Source organism: Manis pentadactyla, chromosome 18 (genome assembly GCF_030020395.1).
Source record: "Manis pentadactyla isolate mManPen7 chromosome 18, mManPen7.hap1, whole genome shotgun sequence".
Classification (NCBI taxonomy): Eukaryota; Metazoa; Chordata; class Mammalia; order Pholidota; family Manidae; genus Manis; species Manis pentadactyla.
In genome coordinates, this window is record NC_080036.1 from 20,907,714 (window position 1) to 20,928,797 (window position 21,084).

The window sequence follows — 21,084 nt, forward strand, 5'->3', positions numbered from 1 at the left end:
CACACACACAATCTGTTTCTCTACCTCTGTAAAATCATCTCCATTCACCACTTCTGACAAGTCTCCTACCCTACATATCATCAATTCCTATTATTTCTTCTTCAAAAACACATCACATTTTATCCACGTGCCTCCATTTCTATTACTTCCATCTAATCCCAGCCATTAGTATTTAATCCCTAGATTCCTAAATAATGATCAACCTCCTCCTCACCTTGATCCAAATATTGGCCTCTTCCAATCTATTCTCCACACAGTAACCCAGGTGATATTGTAGTGGCCTCCTGAACATTGAGGAAAAATATGAATTAATTACTTTTCCATGGTCTACAAAACTTTGATTAATCTGGCAGGATCTTTGTTCCCACCTACCTTTGGCCACTTGTACCTTTGCAACACTGACTTTTCAAACCTTGAGGGCACCAAGGTTTTTCTCACTTCACGCCCTTTCTATGAACTATTCTCTGTGCCTGGAACACAATTTCCTTAAATTTTGCCTGACTCGATCTGTATTCCCATTGTATCTCAGCTTAAACATCTTTATCACTCGACATACAACTATACCTCTGGCCTTCCTTTGTAGTACTGCATCCTTATATTTTTCAGAATACTTCTCAAAGCTTATTTTTTATTTATGTGTTTATTTATTGTCTGTCTTTCTAACTAGACTATAAGCAACAAGATGCCATACTTCATACCCATTCTATTCTCCAGTGTGTACTTAGGGCACAACACGATCCCTAGCACATAGCCATTACCTATTCATTATTTGTCAAATGAATGAATGAATGAAATGAATTCTCTATAATGCTCAACTTCTACTGATAACTTTCTTTTCCTTCTTTGTGCCAGAAATGTTGGAATTTATTTATGATTCCATGTTTCAACCATTGTAAGTACATGTTATAATAATTATTAAAGATAAGATTTAGCAACTACAGTAAAGGTATTTTTCTGCATATACCTTGTTTAAGTGCAAAGAGGATTCCCATAACTTTTCAATGCCCTAGGTTGTGTAAAGAAGTGAAAGTGGTCTCCTTGAAGAAAATTATTCTTCCAAGCTTGTCAGATTCTTTATCTCATCAATGAACAGAATTGTCCATGTCAGAAATGTGAAATGTGAATAATCTTCAGATGTTCTTTTATCTTCTTAGCCTGCTCCCTAATTTGTCATTTCAAGAATGGATGTCCTAACTCTACTGATGAAAGAGAGCTTGCAGAGCCCGTAAACTCAATGAGCCATTAAATAGGTGACAATAATCTTGATAGAAGTTTGGAATATTTAATTAGTGCAAAAAATACTCTTAGATAGTGTGCTCAATTACTTCCGAGGATACTCCCCAAAATATCAACCAACTATTTTGCATGTCCATGAAATGCTTTGGAAGACATTTAAGACTGAAAAAAGAGCTAATATTTCATCTATTAATTGAGGACTTGACATGCTTGTGCATGTCTAGTAATAAAGTTTCAAAGTGAATTCAGTTTAGATCCTTGAGATATTTTTTAAAGGTGACATCTCTATCCTTAAGGTTAACCCTACATGAAAGTAACTGAAAGGCTATGAAAACCTCTAGGCTAGAGAAATGAAGTATATTGTCTTGTGCATCTAATACTCTCATTACTGTTTCTTTTGCATATTATCTGTATTGGCCAAAGACCAATAAAACAAGGAAAAGAAACAAGAAAATCATAATCTTGCAAATCATATTGATGATGGGAAAACCAACACTTCAGAGTTGGTCTATCAGCACAAGCACACACAATTTAGATGAAGAATACAATGGAGAGGAGGTAATAAGAATGAGGAAGAAGGGAGGAGGAGGGATTGGATGCTTTTAAGTAAGAGAACATAGGGGCATTCAATTAATTTTTCTAAGACCTGACTCACTATCTCTATTGGTTTATTCAATAAGAAAAAGATGTTATGGTTTTAAGAGGTGGGGCTTTAACACGTTACATCATTCTTTCTCTAACTAAATACTTTGTCATGGTTATAAAATAGTAATGAAATAATTTGGTTTTCCAAATAGGCTCAATGTTTTAGACAAAGTGAAAATTTGGTTAGATGACTACAAAACTCCATCACCCAGATTTCCTCCCCCAAGGAGTTAATGACATCAGTCTTGGCCTACATGGGTGTGAGAAAGAAATTAAATGCTTGTTCTATGGGTTAATGCAGCCTGAAAACACCTCTCTTTACATGGTTCTTACTGTTCCATCAGTACATCTCTTCAGTGATTATAGCCCATGCTGGGGAAAAATACAGAATAGAGGCTAATATAGAAAGCCATAGATGAGTGAACAATTTTTTTACCCTGAAGTGAATATAATGTCAGGAAGAGTCCAATGGCCACCAAAAGGAAAATTCTATCTTCAAATAGGATTTGTCTCAAATATTATGTTGGCATTGGTCAGCTGGCTTAGTTCTATTTATTGACAATGGATTATTTCTTATAAAATATTACCTTAAGCCAATAATTTATTTATTTGCTAAATCATTGATTTATTGGTTGATTAAATGATCATTACTGAATCCTTAATATGAACCAAGCACTCTGCTTACTCTGGAGATGCAGGATGACTTGGTATATCCAATAGCTCAGTCTAGTTCTGTGAATAAATATGCAGGTAAATAATACCCCAAAAAATTATACTGATGCTAAGACTAATGTTTGTATAAGATACTGTGTGAGCATAGAGGAGATTTGCAACCTACCTGGAGATAAGTGAAGAGATGCTTTCTAGATAAATTTGGTGAGTAGAGTTGGAAATCGGTTACTAAACTTCTCTATAGCCTCTGAACCCAAATAAAGGTCAGTTCATTCTTTCACAAGGAAGCTGTAAAAATTTTAAAGTGTTTTCCAGTTTAAAGGTTTTTTTCCAAGTTATTATTATTCATAACAGATGTTCATACAGTCAGTTCAAGACAATGACATTTTTTCTATCTTGTGCCAAATGTTTGCTTTTTTCCCACAGAATGATGGAATCAATAGATACTTTGATGTCTTATACCCAACAAATGTATTTGACTTTTGTTCTTTTCACAAACCTCTACTATCTCATATTCACAGGTATAGAAATAAGCAAAGCTGATTTATGGGACATCATCAAGATTTGGTGTGGCACTTAGTATTCTATTACAACATAGTGGCTTGATTTTCTAAAATTATCTTCCCCACCCCATTTGTGGATACAGATACATTAAATTAAATTAATTATAATTCTTGGATCATGGCACATTTGAATCATGGACCGATGCATTGCCTACCTTTATTTAGGCATTTTTTAAATAATAAAATAATCATCAGTGAAACTAGCACTCAAAAGAAAAATCAAAGACCTTGAAAACTACCTCATCCTATTCCATATCCAACATCCTTATTACAATCTTCATTATTCGTAATCATTTTTCTCTCAATTATTTTGCCTTTTGTATATAAATGAGTATATCATCTGTTGGGTATAAGACATCAAGACCATTGTCTATTGTCTTTTCCATCATTTTACCAATCATATTTTCCTTATGTTATTTGACTGGCTAGGGCTTCCAACCACGTGCTGACTACAAGTAGACTTAATGGGCATATTTGTCATTCTCCTATTTTAGAAGGATGAATTTCAAATCCGTATGTTTTTATTTTATTTTTTAAATAACTGCTTTATCAGGTTAAGTCCCCCCTTCTATAATTAATTAAGAGTCTTTAAGCAGAAATAAATGTTAAATTTTATCAATTTTTTAAATTTAGATCATCACAGATATTTTTTTCTTTTAATAGGTTACTATGTGGGGAATTACATAACTTCCTAATGTTGAATAATTATTGTATAAGTGGGATAAATCCCACTTGGTTGGATATATTATCATTTTGTTCAGAATTGGATTTGATTTGAAATGTTATATTTAGGATTTTGTTATCTACATCACATGAAGTAGTTCTATGGTTTTGTCTTTTCTGTAACATTTTTTGGGTTTGGTAACAAGCTTAAAGTGAATTCATTGAATTAGTATATAACCTATTTTTTTTCCTGTTGACTAAACAGTCTATAAAATGTGATAAACTGCACATTGAAAATTTCATAAAGCATTTATAAAATCAGAAGTTCTGGAATTTTCTTGTGAAGAAAGTTTTAAACTTTTCAATTTTTTTAAAAGCATAGTACCTACATAAGCTTATCACTGTAATCTAATTTTAAAACATTCCCATCACCCCTCAAAAGACACCCTAAACTCATGAGCTGTCAATCCCCATTCTCTCCCACCCTCTAACACTAGCAACCATAAATATACTATTTATTTCTACACATTTGTCAATTCTGGGCATTTCATACAATGTGTGGTCTTTCAACACTGGTTTAGCATTTTCTTTTCAGATTCATTCATATTGTAGCATTTATTAATATTTCATTTCTTTTCATAGCTAAATAAAATTACATTGTTTGGATAGGACCACATTTTGTTAACCCCACCATCTGCTGATGATGGCTACTATGAATAATGCTGCTGTTTTGGGCTATTATGAATAATGTTGCTACAAATATTTATGTATAAAATGTTGTGTGAGACATATGTTTTTATTTCTCTTGGGTGTGTAGATAGGAGTGGAATTGCTGGGACACATAGTTATTCTACATTTAACTTTGTATAGAACTGGCAGACTATTTTCCAAAGTGATTTCATCATTTCACATTCCCACTAGCAGTTCATGAGGTTTTTTATTTCTCCACATCCTTATCAGCAGTTGTTATTATTTTCTGCCTTTTTTTATGCCCATTTTGCATATGTAAAGTGATATCTCATTGTGATTTGCATTTCCATGATGTTATTAAGCATTTTTTTCATCTGTGGGTTGGCAATTTGTATATCTTTTTTATAGAAATGTCAGTTCAAGTCCTTTGCACATTTTTTTTTTTTATTGAATGGTAAGAATTCTTCATACATTCCAGATCAAAATTCTTTGATATATGATTTACAAGTATTTTATCACATTCATTGGATATGATGTCCTTTGAAGCACAGGTTTTTAATTTGATGAAATACAATTAATTTTTTTATGTTCATACTTCTGGTGTCAGCTACAAAATCACATCTTGAGAAATCCAAGGTCATGAAGTCTTACCCCAATGTTTTCTTATATGAGTTTTATAATTGTAGGTTTTGCATTCAGTCTTTGATCCATTTGAAGTGAGTTTCTGTATATGGTGTGAGGCAGGGATCCAATTTCATTTCTTGGTGTTATGGTTATCTGGCTGTCACAGCATGATTTGCCGAAAAGGCTATTATTTCTGCATTGAATTATCTTGGCAACCTTGTTGAAAATCAACTGACTGGAAATGTGAAGTTTTATTTCTGGGTCCTCAGTTCTATCCCCTTGGTTTATATGTCTCTTCTTATGCCATTGTCACACAGATATGATTACTGTTGTTTTGCAGTAATTTTCAACTCAGAAAATATGATTACAACTTCATTTATTTTCAAAATTGTTTTAGCATTCTAGGTCTCATGAAACTCTTTTTCAATTTTAGATTCAGTTTGTCAGTTTCTGGAAAGAAAACAGGTGGAATACTGATAGGGACTGCATTTAATCTGTAGATCAATTTGGGAGTAGTGTTGTCTTAACACTATGAAATCACCTGAACCATCATCATGGGCTATCTTTCCATTTACTTGGGTCTTCTTTAATTTCTTCCAACAGATTTTTGCATTTACCATAGTAAAAATTTTATACTTATTTTGTTAAATTTGTTTCTAAGTGTTTTATTTTTTATTCTATTATAAATGAAATTTTTACTTAATTACATTTTTGGATACTACCTTGCATGTGACTAAAGACATAGGTTATTTTTTGTAAATTGACCTTTGTCCTGCAAACTTGCTGAACTTGTTTATTACTTCTAATTGTTATTTTAATTGAATTGTAGTTAATGCATAACATTATGTTGATTTCAAGTGTGCAACATGATTTGATAAGTGTATATACTGCAAATTATCACCACAATAAGTCCAGTTAATATCCATCCTTACTAGATAGTTACATATATTTTTCTTGAGATGAGAACTTCAAAGATTTACTCTTAGCAACTTCCAAATATTCAATATAGTACTATTAACTATGGTTACCATGCTGTGCATTCCTAATAGCTTTTTTGTATGTGTGTGTGTATGTGTGTATGTGTGTTTTGTGTGTGTGTGTGTGTGTGTGTGTGTGTGCCTTTAGATTTTCTATACATAAGATCATACCATCTGCAAATAGTTTTAATTCTTGCTTTCCATTCTGGATTTGTTTCATTGTATTTTCTTGCCTAAAAGCCTTGTTAAAATCTCCAGTACAATGTTGAATGGAAGTGGTGAAAATTTGTATCCTTGTTGGTTTCCTGTTCTTAAGGGGAATCATTCAGTCTTTCACCATTAAGTATGATGTCAGCTATGAGATTTTTATAAATGACCTTTATCAGGTTGATAAAGTTCCCTTCTGTTCCTACTTTGCTAACTGCATTTTATCATGAAAGAGCATTGGATTTTGTTAAATGTTTTCTTTGAGCCTATCTTTAAAAAGTATATTCTTTTTACATGGTGTATTTATAAAAATTGACTTACAGATGCTAGATCAATTTTATATTCCTAGGATAAAACTCCTTGTTCATGTTATATAACCCTTTTACGTGTTGGTAGTTTCATTTGTTAGTATTTTGTTGAGAGCTTTTGCATCTATACTCCTGAGTGATATTGGCCACTCATTTTCTTTTCTTGTAACTTCTCTGTAGTCACTGTTGTACCTGTGAGAGTAATACTAGTCTCAAAGAATGAGTTAGAAATTATTCCTTCCTCTTCTATTTCTTAGAAGAGTTTGTGAAGAATTAGTATTAATTCTTAATAAATATTTGGTAGAATTCATCAGTGAAACCATCTGATTACGGACTTCCTTAGTACAAAGTTTACTAATTCAATTTTATAACTTTTATAGATCTATTATTCACATTTTCTATTATTCTTTGAGTCAGTTTAAGTAGCTTGAGTTTTCCCAGTAATTTTTCCATTTTACCGAACTTATTTAATTACATCAGAGTCCTTTTCATTTCTGTTATTTTGGTAGTAATGTCCCCTCTTTCATTTATGATTTTAGTAATTTGAAACTTTTTTTTCTTGTTGAGCCTACCTACAATTTTGATATTTTGTGGATCCTATGGTGTACATTCATCCCTGTGACTAATTCATTTTATAAATTAAAGTTTGTACCTTTTATCCTTTTCACCTTTTACACCCATTCCCCACCCTCCCTGTGTTAAACACCAGTCTGTTCTCTGTGTTTGTGAGTCTATTTATGTGTTATTTGCTCATTTGTTGTTTTATAGATTCCACAAATAAGTGAAATCATATCATATTTGTCTTTCTTGGCCTTACTTATTTCATTTAGCATAATACCCTCTAGGACCATCTGTATTGTTGCAAATGGCAAGATTTCAATCATTTTTATGGCTGAGTAATATTTCATTGCATACATGTACCACATCTTGTTTATCCATTCACCTATTGATAGACAATTAGGTTGCTCCCATTTCATGGCTATTGTAAATAATGCTGCAATAAACATAGGAGTGCGTATATCTTTTTGATTTAGTGATTTTGTTTTCTTTGGGTAAATTCTCAGAAAGCGAATTACTGGGTGATATGGTATTTCTATTTTTAGTTTTTTGAGCAACCTCCAGACCACTTTCCATAGTGACCGTACCGATTTATATTTCCACCAACAGTGTCTCAGGGGTTCCTTTTTTCCATATCCTTGCCAACACTTATTTCTGCTTTATTGACACTAGCCTTTCTGACTGGTAATAGGAGATGCTTCATTGTGTCTGATGATTAGTGATATTGAGCATATTTTCACGTGTCTATTGGCCATCTGTAATGTCTCTTCAGGTCCTCTGATGATGTTAATAATTGGTGTTGAGTTATGTGAGTTATTTTATATATTTTGGATGTAAACTCAAAATGGATTAAAGACTTAAATATAAAACCTGAAACCATTAAATTTGTAGAAGAAAACATAAGCAGTAAACTCTTGAACACTGACATTAGTAATTTTTTCTGAATATATCTTTCTATGTAAGGAAAACTAAAGCAAAAATAAACAAATGAACTAAATCAAACTAAAAAGCTTCTGCTCAACAAAGGAAATCATTAACAAAACAAAAAGACAAACTAGAGTATGGGAGAATATATTTACAAATGATATGTCTGACAAGTGGTTAATATTCTCATATTTGAATGACAATTTGATACAATATTTTAGATCATATTTCTTTACACCTTGAAAATACTACTCATTATATTCTATACTAACTTTTATTGTCTGAAAAGTATGATGTAAATCTAATTTTCTCCATTAAATGTGATCTACTCTGTATGTGATTTTTTTCTTTTCTTCTGTGTAATTTTAGATTTTTTTTCTCTGTGTCTCTGAGGTTCTTAAATTCATGTATGGCACTCTAAGCACCTTAATATCTCCATGTGTTTAACAAATATTATTGGAAACATAACTGCTATATAAAAATAAGTCCTCCTCCTTATATTTCTCCTTTTCTGAACTCTATTTTCTAGATGTTACCTTTTCTGGTTTTATCCTTCGTATCTGTTAGCTTTTATTTTTACATGTTCAAATATTTTTATTTTTCTTCTTCTGATAGATTCCCACAGTCTGGATTTACACAAATTAATTACTTAAATATAGCCATTCTTGATTTCAGCCCATCTATTGAATCACTTATTTCAGTTATCACTGATAATTGATGAATCGCTGGTGGCTCAGAATGAACAAGTCTGAGAATTAAAACTCTAAAGAGGACCCCACAATTTTGTGAGATTAACCTCCATAAGCTCAAAAAGGTTTCTATAATATTAAAGAAAAATCTCCTCATGATCCGAGCAGAGGGCAAGGGAAAGGAACCATTTTGAAATACACCAGAGCACTGTTTTTTAGAACAAGACCTGCATTCAGGGGAAACTAGTTAACCAGAGCCTAACCTGCTAATGTAGTACAGAGCCTAACTGACCCAGGAGAAGAGTTGCACCCTACTCCAGCCCACTCTAGTCTTCCTGTCCCACTTAAGAGGGAAGATTAAAAACCTGAGGAACATTTGTGAAGTTCACAGTCTAGAGGCCTAGGCTCACTAAAAATTGAAACCTAATGATAGGACCACAGAATGTTTACCTTCTCACACCTCACCACTACATTGCTAAACACCTGTTTACAGCAGTTCCTTTTACCTGGTCCATCAGATATGGCTGTCAAGAAAAAAATTACAAAGTATACCAGAAGGCAAAAAAACACCACAATTTGAAGAGACAGAATAAGCATCAGAAAAGGCATGTCAGGGATATTGTAATTAGGCTGATAATTTAAACCAACTATGATAAATATGCTAAGGGCTCTAATGGGATAAAGTAGACAGCATGCAAGAACAGATAGAAGATATAAGCAGGCAGAGAGAGAAATCCTAAGAAAGAATCACAAAGAAATCCTAGAGATCAAAAACACTGTAATAGAGATGAAGAATACCTTTGATGGGCTCATTGGTAGATTGGAAATGGCTGAGGAAATGTTCTCTGAGCTAGAGGATATATCAATAGAATACTTGAAACCAAAAAGCAAAGAGAACAAGACTATACGCAATAACAATGAAAGCAACAGAATAACCAAAGACTATGGGACAACTACAAAAGGTGTAACATATGTATAATGGAAATACCAGAAGCGGAAGGAGAGAAAGAGACAGAAGAAACATTTGAGATGATAATGACTGAGAATTTTCCCCAAAGTAATGTCAAACATTAAGCAGGATAAATGCCAGAAAAACAAAAAGCCTACACCTAAGTGTATCTTTTTCAAAATACAGAAAATTGTAGATAAGGAAAAAGATAAGGAAAAAAATCTGAAAGAAGCCAGAGCCAAAAAAAATGACTTACTTTGGAGGAACAAAGATAAGAATCACATTCAATTTCTTCCCAGAAACCATGCAAGAAAAAGAGAGTGGAGGGACATACTTCAAATGTTGAGAGAGTAGTACACTGACCTAGAATCCTGTACCCTGTAAAATAATCCTTCAAAAGCAAAGAAAAAATAAAGACATTCTCAGATAAACAAAATTGGAGAAGATTTGTTGCCAGTAGACCTGCCTTATAAGAAATGTTAAAAGAAGTTCTTTAGAGAGAAGGAAAATAATACAGGCCAGAGCTTAGATCTATGCAAAATGAGTACAAACACAGAAGAAAGAATAAGTGAAGGTAAAGTAAACCCTTTAATTTTTCTTATTCTTAACTGACTTAACAGATAACACTTTTTCAAAATAATAACCACCAATATCAATAATGTAAATGTAAAGAATAGTATAATATGTAATAATGTAATGCATTTAATTAGGTATTTATATATGTATTCATGTATGCTTACATATAAGTGAAATGAATGGAAATAATGATAAAAATGACAGAGATGGGAAAGAGTTAGGAATATTTTGTTATTATAAGGTTCTCATACTACTTGTGAAATGTATAGGGTTATTTGAAAATGGACTTGGATTAACTGTAAATGTACATTGTAAACTTGAAGGAAGCCACTAAAAAAGGTAAAAAAATTACCTTAGTATAATTGCTATAATAAGGAAGGAGAAAAAAATGGAATCATGAAAATGTTCCATTAAAACCACAAGAGGCAGACAAAGAGTAGGAGACAAAAATAGGAATAAATAACAAGGCCACCAATAGAAAACAGTAAGAAATATTGCTGATATTAATGTAACTCTATCAATAATCACTTTGAATGTCAATGATTTAAATGCATCAACCAAGACAGAGATTGTCAGAGTGGATCTAAAAACAAGACCTGACTATATATTGTCTACAAGAAATACACTTGAAATATAAAAACATACATAAATTAAAATTCAATGGATGGATGTAAGAACTTATTCACTATGTAAGAATTTGTTCTCCATGTAAGAACTTGTTTGTTATGCCTCAGAAGATTGGAGACTGACAAAAATTAGGCTTGGGGTGGATTAATGATTGTGCATTGAGCATTGACTCCCCTATACAGAATTTTATTGTTGTTAACAACCATTTGATCAATAAATATGAGAGATGCCCTCACCAAAAAAAAAAAAAAAAATTCAATGGATGGAAAAAAAATCACCATGCAAACACTAATCAAAAGAAAGCAGAAGTAGTTATATTAATTTCATTCAGGGCCAACTTCAAGGCAAGGAAAATTATTAGCAATAAAGAAGTGCATTGCATAATGATAAAGGAGTCAATACTCCAAGATGACATAATAATCCTTAATGTTTATGTACCTAACAGCAGAATGTCAAACTATATGAGCAAAAAGTAATGGAATTGCAAGAAAAAAAAGACAAATCCACCAGCACTGTTGGTGACTTCAATATCCCAGTATAAGAATTAGGCCAATTCAACAAGCAGATAATTAGTTTCAATTATTCTTTTACTATAGGACATTTTCTAGAAACTTTTCTTTTTGAGTTTTTTCCGTTTCATTGCTTTGGTTTTCTTCTTCCATTACTCTGGTTATATGTATTTTACATTTTCTTTGCCCATTTTCTATTGCCATCATGTTTTCAAATTATTTTTATCTCCTTCACATCACTTTGACTTGAAAAAATGTCCTCCTTTTTGTACTATACTTCCCATAAGACATCATCTAGTGTGTTCATTTGTTTTTGTGATTTTAAAGTCACTTTTCCTTTGAATTTTTTTTTATTTTAAATTTTCTTTTTTTCTGAATTCTGTCACATCTTTTCAGGTCTTTCCTTTAGGTGATGTCACCTCTAAATTTGTCTAATTCTGGTTTACATTGTTCATTCAGAGCAAACAGTTTCTTAATTTTTTATCTCATTTAAAAATACCAATTTTTGTCTGCTTTGTGAATCTATGTTTTTGTCTAGAGGGTATGGGGAATTTGACAGCCATCTTTTCCGTAATTCAATTTTTAGACAAATTAGTTTTCTTATGGTATTTGGATGTACATCTGGAAAAGGATAACTTATCCAGGGTCATGATTCCCAAGCACCATCTTTTAGTGTTTTCACAAAGTAAGAATAGTATGTGCTTCATACTAAAATTTGTCTCCCCTGTTCTTTTCTCCACTTTATCTAGAGATTTTATTTTTTGTTTTGTCTTTACTGTCATGGTCTTCAAATATTATTTTCCTGAAAATTTCTCCTCTATATGGGTCTTCATCTTGATAGGAAATATCAGTTTGTTACTATCAAGAGTTTATGGCTCACATGTTCTTTACATTCATCTACGAATGGCATGTAGACTACTTCTATATCTTGGCTACTGCAAATAATGCTACAAATAAAACAAATGAACAAACAAAACAGAAACAGACTTGTAAATAAAGAAAGCACACTGGTGGTTGTCACAGGGGAGAGAGTAGGGGATTAAGTGAAGTAGGTGAAGGGGATCCAAAGGTACAAACTTCCAATTATAAAATAAATAAGTCACAAGGATGAAATGTACCATATAAAGAATATAGTCAATTGTAATATCCTTGTATGGTGACAGATGGTAACTAATCAACGTGACTATTTTGTCATGTATATAAATGCATAATTACTATGTTGTATGCCTGAAACCAATACAATATTGTTTATTAACTATATTTCAATAAAAGAAAGAGTTCATAGATAGCCGTCATGCAATGACATTCAGTAGCAGTGGTTATATCTAGCTCACAGATTTCAGTCTTTAATGCCCCACTAAGGGAACCAAAAATCCTTGGAGAAATGAATGATTCTAAACATAGCAGAAGATAGATACAAAATGACACTAGAATATTTTATTATGTCTGAAAGTAAAGGAGAATTAAAAATAAAAAAAAGAACAATGGAAATATTTCACAAGGACACAGGAGCCAGCTTGATGTGGTTTTACTAGTCAAATATAGGACATTTTGAGCATCAAAAATAGTGTAGTATAGGGATAAATGGTAAACCATTGAAAACATAAATTTATGAGTTCATACATATAGTAAATGGCAAATAAATAGCACAGATAACAGGGTTCTGCTTACAGCTGAAATTGAATGTTGATTCATAAATACATAGTGGGAACTGAAGTTAGTATATCAGTATTTTGCAATTATCATCATAAAGATTAAATTAGGCAAGTATTATCAATTTATACTAAATCAAAGGTGAAATTATGATAAGGATCATAATATTTACATGGTTCCAAAATTTCTTTTGACAGGCTACCCATTAGTTGCAAGGAAAAATGTAATAACTATGGAGTTAGAAAATCAGGCAGCATTTTGATCAGATCATCCGAATTAATACTACAAATGAGGAACAAATGGATATTGTTTGCCTCAGAATTGAATCAAGCAAAGTAGCTCACACATCACTTTGCCCTAGAAAGTATAACATGACTATAACCATAAGGAAACATCAGACAAATCCAAAATACAGTGTGTTCTATCAAACAAAAGCAAGGACTCCATTTTCAAAAATTTTAATAGCATTAGAAGTAACATAGGCAAAAATATTTTTAACATAAGCATGAGCAATTTTTTTCTGTACAAATCTCCCTGGGAAAGGGAAACTTAATAAAAAGTGAACAAGTGAGACTACATCAAATTAAAAAGTCTCTGTATATTAAAAATATCATCAATGGAACAAAAAGGCAACTTACAGTATGGGAGAATATATTTGTAAATGATTCATCTGATAAGGGGTTAACATCTAAAACATATAAAGAACTCTTATGCCTCAACACCAGAAAAACACATAATCTATTAAAAAATGGGCAGAGGTCCTGAACAGACATTTTTACAAAGAAATATACATGGCAAAGAGGTACATGAATAGATGCCCCACACCGCTAAGCATCAGGGAAATGCAAATCGAAACTACAATGAAATACCATCTCACACCAGTTAGAATGGCTACTATGCAAAAGACAAGAAATAACAAATTTTGGTAAAGATATGGAGAAAAGGGAACCCTCCTGCACTGTTGGTGGGAATATAAATTGATGCAGCCATTGTGGAAAGCAGTATGGAGTTTGCTCAAAAAACTAAAATGAGAAATACCATATGACCCAGTAATTCTACTTTCAGGATTTACCTTACGAGAACAAAATCCCTGATTCAAAAAGATAAATGCAGCCCTACATTTACTGCTGCAATATTTATAAAGCCAAGATATGGAGACAGCCTAAGTGTCCATCAATAGATGAATGGATAGAGGAAAGGTAGTACAAATGCACAATGGAATATTATTCAGCCATAAAAAGAGAAATCCTGCCATTTGTGACAACATGGATGGGCCTAGAGGTTATATGCTAAGTGAAGTAAACCAAACAAAGAAAGACAAATAGCATACAATTACACTTATTTGTGGAATCTAAACACAACACAGAACAAAATGATAAAAATAGTAATCGACTGGTGATTACTATGGAGAAGAGGTTGAGGTTGGTGGGTGGGTGGGGAGGGTGAGGGGGATAAAGAGGCACAGAATCTCAGTCAAAATATAAATTGGTCACTGGCATGGAAGTGCAGCATAAAGCATATAGCCAATGATTTTGCTATGTTGATATAGTAAGTGCACTAGTGGGGGTGAGGATTTAAAAATCTTTGTCATCGTGAACCGTGGTATTGTATACTTGAAACCAATATAACATTGTGTATCAACTATACTTCAATAAAAAAATATAGATAGTATGCAAGACAAAGCATGATTGTGGAATTTACATATTAAAGGAACATGAAAAACTGTGACAATAAATGCAGCACCTGACCCTTGTCTAGATTCTGTATTGAAGGGGGGAAATAAACTATAAAGATATTAATGAAGTTAATTGAAAAAAATGGGAATATGGATGGTTAATTAAGTAAAAGGATTTCACCCCTTTAAATTTTACTGGATTTAATAACTGTACTCTAGTTATGTAATACAATAATTGTCTCTTAAGAAATATACACCAAACAGACATAATGGCCATGAAGTATATAACTTACCTTCAATTGATTGAGAAAGATATATTGTATGTGTATATATAAGTAGACATAAACACAGCTACAAAAACAAATACAAAAGTCATAGAAAAACTAAAGATGGTAAACAGATGAAATGCTAAGAATAGATGAATGTGGGTAAAAGGTGTTCTTTGTAGTAATTCTTTTAACTCTCTAGTGCATTTGAAATTATGTCTCAATAAAAAGTTTAAAATTAAAAAAAAGAAAAAGAGTTCATAGTTGAGACTCTCTTAGACTTTACTACAGCAGATTGGAACTGGAGCCTGCAGCATCTCTGTTTTAACTGACATTCTTAGAGTGTTCTTAACTGCTCCCCTGCAGTAATTTGGGGTTTTCTAATCAGCTCCTCCTTCCCTTGCTTTCCTTCTACTATGATACTGGTATCATTTGTTTCTATTGGTGGTTTGTCTCCACATATTTTTAATAGATGCATACTAACGTAAGAGATAAATTATCATAATTTAATTAACTACTTTCATATTGTTGGACAACTATGTTGCTTCTAATTTTTCCCCTCATAAATAGGACATTTGTGTTGAAAATAGGGTTTTTTTGTCTGTGTTTTTTATTATTACCTTAAAGTTTTAGAAGTATAGTTATTGGATTAGTGAATAGGAATATCTTTTTGAAGGAGATAATACATGTTGCTTAGTCATGTAATATTCCAGAAAGAACGTATCTTTTTAAAAATACAGTAATTTTGTACATCAGTGGTATATAACTTAAGAATATAAAGTGCATTAAGACTTCTTTAAAAAATGCGTTAACTGTTTCTAGTAATCGCATTTTTTGTGGTGACATCAGTATTGCTCTTTGAGACAGGTCTAATGTGGAAAAAGAAAATAAGTGATATTTTAGTCTTATCATCCTTAATGACCTTGAGAACAGAATTCTCAGTATGAAAAAGAAAATGCACGAAGTTAATTAAAAATGATTAGGCCCTGAATTTGAATAGCAAGTATTAGCATGAACTCATAATGTATTTTAATCCTAAAAACAAAACATATTCTTAGTTTTGTCCACTGGAAAGGCCTAGAAACAATGATCAACTCAATAACAATGAGCACTCCAAGCCACCAGATTGTGTTCTCTAAGTACAATTGTCTATTCAAAGGAAGTAGTTCTCCTTGGAGAAATAGCTGCTTCCGTGGCTGGGGCTGAAAATAGAAAGGATGACCCTAGAATATCTCGTCATACCAGAAAACAAGGAAACTGTCAAAGACTATTAGGTTTATGTCCAAATGACTCAGGAGCCAATGTAAAAAGAATCCTTTTGCAAAGTATGAAGAAATGCGAGCATCTTAAGAATAATGACAGTAAATATAAACACATAAAGTATGTTTGAATGTTTGAGTTCATACAGATGCAACATGAAATCATCATTGACACATGCCAGAAAACCATCTTATTATTGGAAAACTGATTAGTAAAGGGAATGAATCAAGCATTTATATTGCCTTTCCTATAGGAATTATAACACAAAGATAACCCACTGTTAGATTAAGGGAAATAATTATTTATGGAGGTATTCCTGCTAATAAATAAAGAAAAAAATGATGGAATATCTACATTTTGCAACTCATAATGAAATTATGGTTTTAGATATTAAGCGTTTTTGACTGTTAACACTACAAAAGAATAGGTAACTAAATAGTATGTGGCTTCCAATGGCAGAATGGAAAAGCTACTATGAATAGTTTTGACCAGAAAAGAGGGAGAGAGAGAGAGAAAGATGGAAGAAGGAAAAGAAGGAAGGAAGGAAGGGTGAAAGAGAAAGGAAGAAAAAACCTGAATATGGTCAAGACTCCAGATCCAACCTCTGATTTGTATGAAATGCAGAGAACAAACAAACATGCTAAACTCCATGAAAAGAATGCAATCGGAAAAACTCAGATTTATGGAAAATAAAGTAGTGATTTCTTCTTCAAATTTAATGGAAAAAAAAGAAGCAGAGGGAGAGATATGGGCAGTGAACATCAACCATTCTCATGTGTCAACCTTATTTGAACTTTTATTTTTTTTAAAAAGCGGATAAAACTTTTGGCATTATGCTATTTATAAACTATAAATGTAAACACTGCCTTATGATGGCATTAAGATATTATCCTAAAATTACTTTAGATACGATAATTGTGTAATAGTTATATTAAACTATCCTTTCCTGCTAAGGATACATACTGAAATATTTATGGTTGAAATAACATAATGTCTGGGATTTTCTTAGAAATGGGTTGGAGGTGTAAACTGGTTGGGAGTGAGGAGTTTTCAGAGAAAGTCATTGTGTGATGATTGAAAAGCCAAGTGATGACCGTTCAGTAACTTATACCGTTTCGGAGGTAAACCAATAAGAAAGAGGTACAAAATGTGAGGGTGGAGCTTCTCAGAAGAAAATGCGGTTAATGAGAAGAGGCAAGTCAAGAATGCCATTTTTTATTTTTAGCTGTTCAGTGTTTTTTGAGTTATACAAGTTTGTACAATATTACTTTGTCAAAACTGGCAATAAATTTAATAAAAAATAAAATGTGTCTTATGACTTACCAATACTAATTCTAATAATTTATCTTGCAGAAGACCCTATAGAAGTAGTATAATTTTACAAAATGTCCAAATGTGTTACTAAAGCAAGGTTGTAAGAAAATGTATCTAAAAACAAGAATGACCGTGACTAGCAGATGTATCGAATGCATCCTAGATTATGGTTAAAAGGAATGATACTGCATTAAAATGAACTGACCTGGGAAGAGCTCGAATACATACTGCAAAATGAAGGATAAAATCACCAAACCACATAAAACAATAATTAATATACAACAACATAGAATATTTCATTTTTATTTTGTATGGTGGTAGTATTCTGCCAGAAATGGATTTACTTTTAAGATGCTGGAAATTTGATTTGCCAGTATATGTACTTTTAATTTGAGATATGATTGTATTATTTTATATATATATTTTTATATGTATTGTTTTATATATGTACACACTATTCTTAGCAGTGGTTTTAGCATCAGATTTTGAGCTCTCAAAGGGCAATGATTATGCACAGTTGATGTGCTTTTTGGCACTTTATAAGATATTTATGCAAATAAACATATAAATGATTTTAGTACATGCACTGAAAAAAACAAATTTGTTAACAATTGTCATTTATTAAGAGAGAGATGGTTGAAAACTTTGATTTTATGGACTTTTCACCCTTTCTATATAAGAATCATTTATTTCTTTTATAATTAAAGAAATAAAGCAAGGTAAAGAAGAAATGGAAATGGAAAAATACAAATCTTAAAAATACGTGTAGCTTTCAGCACCATCTGGAACCAAAATATTTCCACCATGTCAACGCTCAGTGAACCAATAATTTTCTCTTGACCAAAATGTGAATAAAACGTGTAACTTCTTATAAAGTTACTTTTGATTTATTGGCAAATAGCAGCCTATTGCATAATCGAGTGTTTACTTATTTCCTTCCCATATTACAAGTACAAAGTATTTTGCTGCTGATTAGAAAGGAAATTCCATCCTTTCTATCAGTCCTCAGAATGACTTTTATTTTGATGGGTATTTTTTAATGAACCTAATTTATGTGAAGGTTGTTCTGTTAAAAGAAAAGTTCACAAAAATATCACGCATGATTGATCTCAAGACTGTGCCTTGATCCAAAGACAACACACAACAGCCGTCAAATATACATTTTATGGGCTTTTGTCTGTTTTGCAATAACACCGGAAAACATTCTTTAATTAAAATTTAAAACCGTAACTGATTAATTTTCTGTGTAAACAATCTGTGTAAACATGGAATGTCAGCATTTTAGGGCTGTGCGAATATAAATTTTACTTGCCTCACAAAGGCATTCTGGGAAGGACTTTGGCACAAGCACAAGGTGAGAATGTGACCTAGGGGAAAAGGGTTTGGAGTGCTAGCATGCTCTGTTACCCCATTCCTATCCACTTAGCCGAGGCCCCCGTCAGGACTAGGGGAAATGTCCTGTGCTGTGTGATGGTGTTGGCAAGGGCTGGGGTGTCATTCACTCCATAGCACTTTATTTAATAGCTGAAAATTGCCAAAGGGTTCCCCAAACCCCATTCAGTAGCTGGACCTGCTGCTGTTTCACTGGTCTGCAAGATGTTCCTGGGAATTTCACTGACATGGCTGTGCAGAATTTAGACGGAGCATTCCCATTTGTTACTGTTGTTAAATATGATCCCCAACTTTTTACAGGAGCCAGAAAGCAACCTCACTTTTCATTAAATTTATGATTTTTTTTTTCTTAAAAGCAGAGGCAAGGTGTTAAAATGTAACTTCGAATGATCTTGAACGACTTTTCAAGGAAACATGGGAATATATTGCCAGGAAAATGGGGGAGGATGTTCGAAGTAAAGGATCTAAAAATCTTTGCTTAGATTTTTGTTTAAAACTTGAAATAAAAGTGTCCATAATTGAATTATTTTTATTAGACATTTACAGTCTTGCAAATAATAAATTGCAGTGACCTTTGTTCTCCTAGAATCTGGGAAAAGAACTAGAATTGAAATCCTCCAAGCTCGTCTATATACAAGCTTGGGTTTACATTTCCAATGTGTTTCAGCTCTTTCCTACCTTTTAGTTACTTACCCTGACCCATTCTTCATGACAAATACCCACCATGGGGTATGGGAGAGGGATAAACCCTTCCAGTAAATATCTTCACACTTCTGGACACTGCATAATTCCCAGTAAACTCATTTCATTTGTAATTACGCATCTAAGTTTTCCAAAGTTTCCATACAAATTAATCATACTATTATTACTACAAGGAGGGACAATGTGAAGACACTTTCCTCAACTAAAAGAAACTTCAGTCTTTTAACTCATCTCCCAAGAGACTTGTGTACTAGTATACCATGTAAAACCAGGCACATGTCTGTGAAGGGATTTATTAGTTAATTCTCCCATCTCATTCATTAGTCAAGTGTTTATTAAATGCCTGATTCATGTGCTGAATGGTGTAGAACATAAAAGATTTTGTATATCTCCTTCATAGAGGATATGGAGAACAAAAGAAAGTGCTATAAACTCTGCATATAACTAGTAACAAAGGTCCATTTAAAGAGTGCTTACAGGGAAAAATCTATGTATGTTAGCTCATATAACATCAACTCCACCGTGCCATTGTAAGATGGGGAAATTGAGTTTCTATAAAGTTAGAAAATTTGGCATATGACACAAAGGCAAAATACTCAGGGTCCAGATTTTAGGATTTAAACTGACGTGCAGTTGACTTTAAGCCTGTATAGTATACCTCCCCCCATAGCACATTGCCTCTTGTAGTGGGTCAGGAAAAGGGATGATTGTGTGTTGATCCAAATCTGGTGAACATTAGACATGGGCCTTCTGGTAAAGGATTGAAAAAGAAGCAACTGAGGAAATTAGAATGGGGGTCATAATTAGCGGTAATTTTGTTGGGGTTGAAGGAGTATAGGTGAAGCTCTCCTTGACATAAAGTCAAAAACAATCAAATGCCTAAAATGCCTACTTGCTCTTTACTATTGAACCAGAAACAGATCCGTGCATCCTATATTCCTCTAGCCAATAGGCACACTCTCCCATTTGACCAATGCTTCTTGGTTATCCACCAGAGTAACCAGTACAAACCTACACGCAAGCTCACCCTTTGCCCTGGTCCTGTTTAGCATGGGGACAGATTCCTAATTGGAATTGAACTTTCCTGAGAGTCGGTGTGTTATCAACCCTACTGAAAGCCCTATTCTGACAACGATCTGGGGAATCTTTCTGGAAGTCGTGGTGAACAGCTGTCTCCAAAGGGCATCTAAACCTTGTTTCCCAAGTCATTCACTTGATAAACCATTTTGACAATCATCTCTACAAAGGGCACTGGAGATCATTATTATCACATTCCACTTTCAGATGAGGACATGGACTGCATAGAGATAATATAATCCTAATCTTTAATAGTCAGATTAATAGTCTCATGAAAACATTTGGAATTACTGTCAGAATACACACATGGAATTTGGGCTGGGAAATG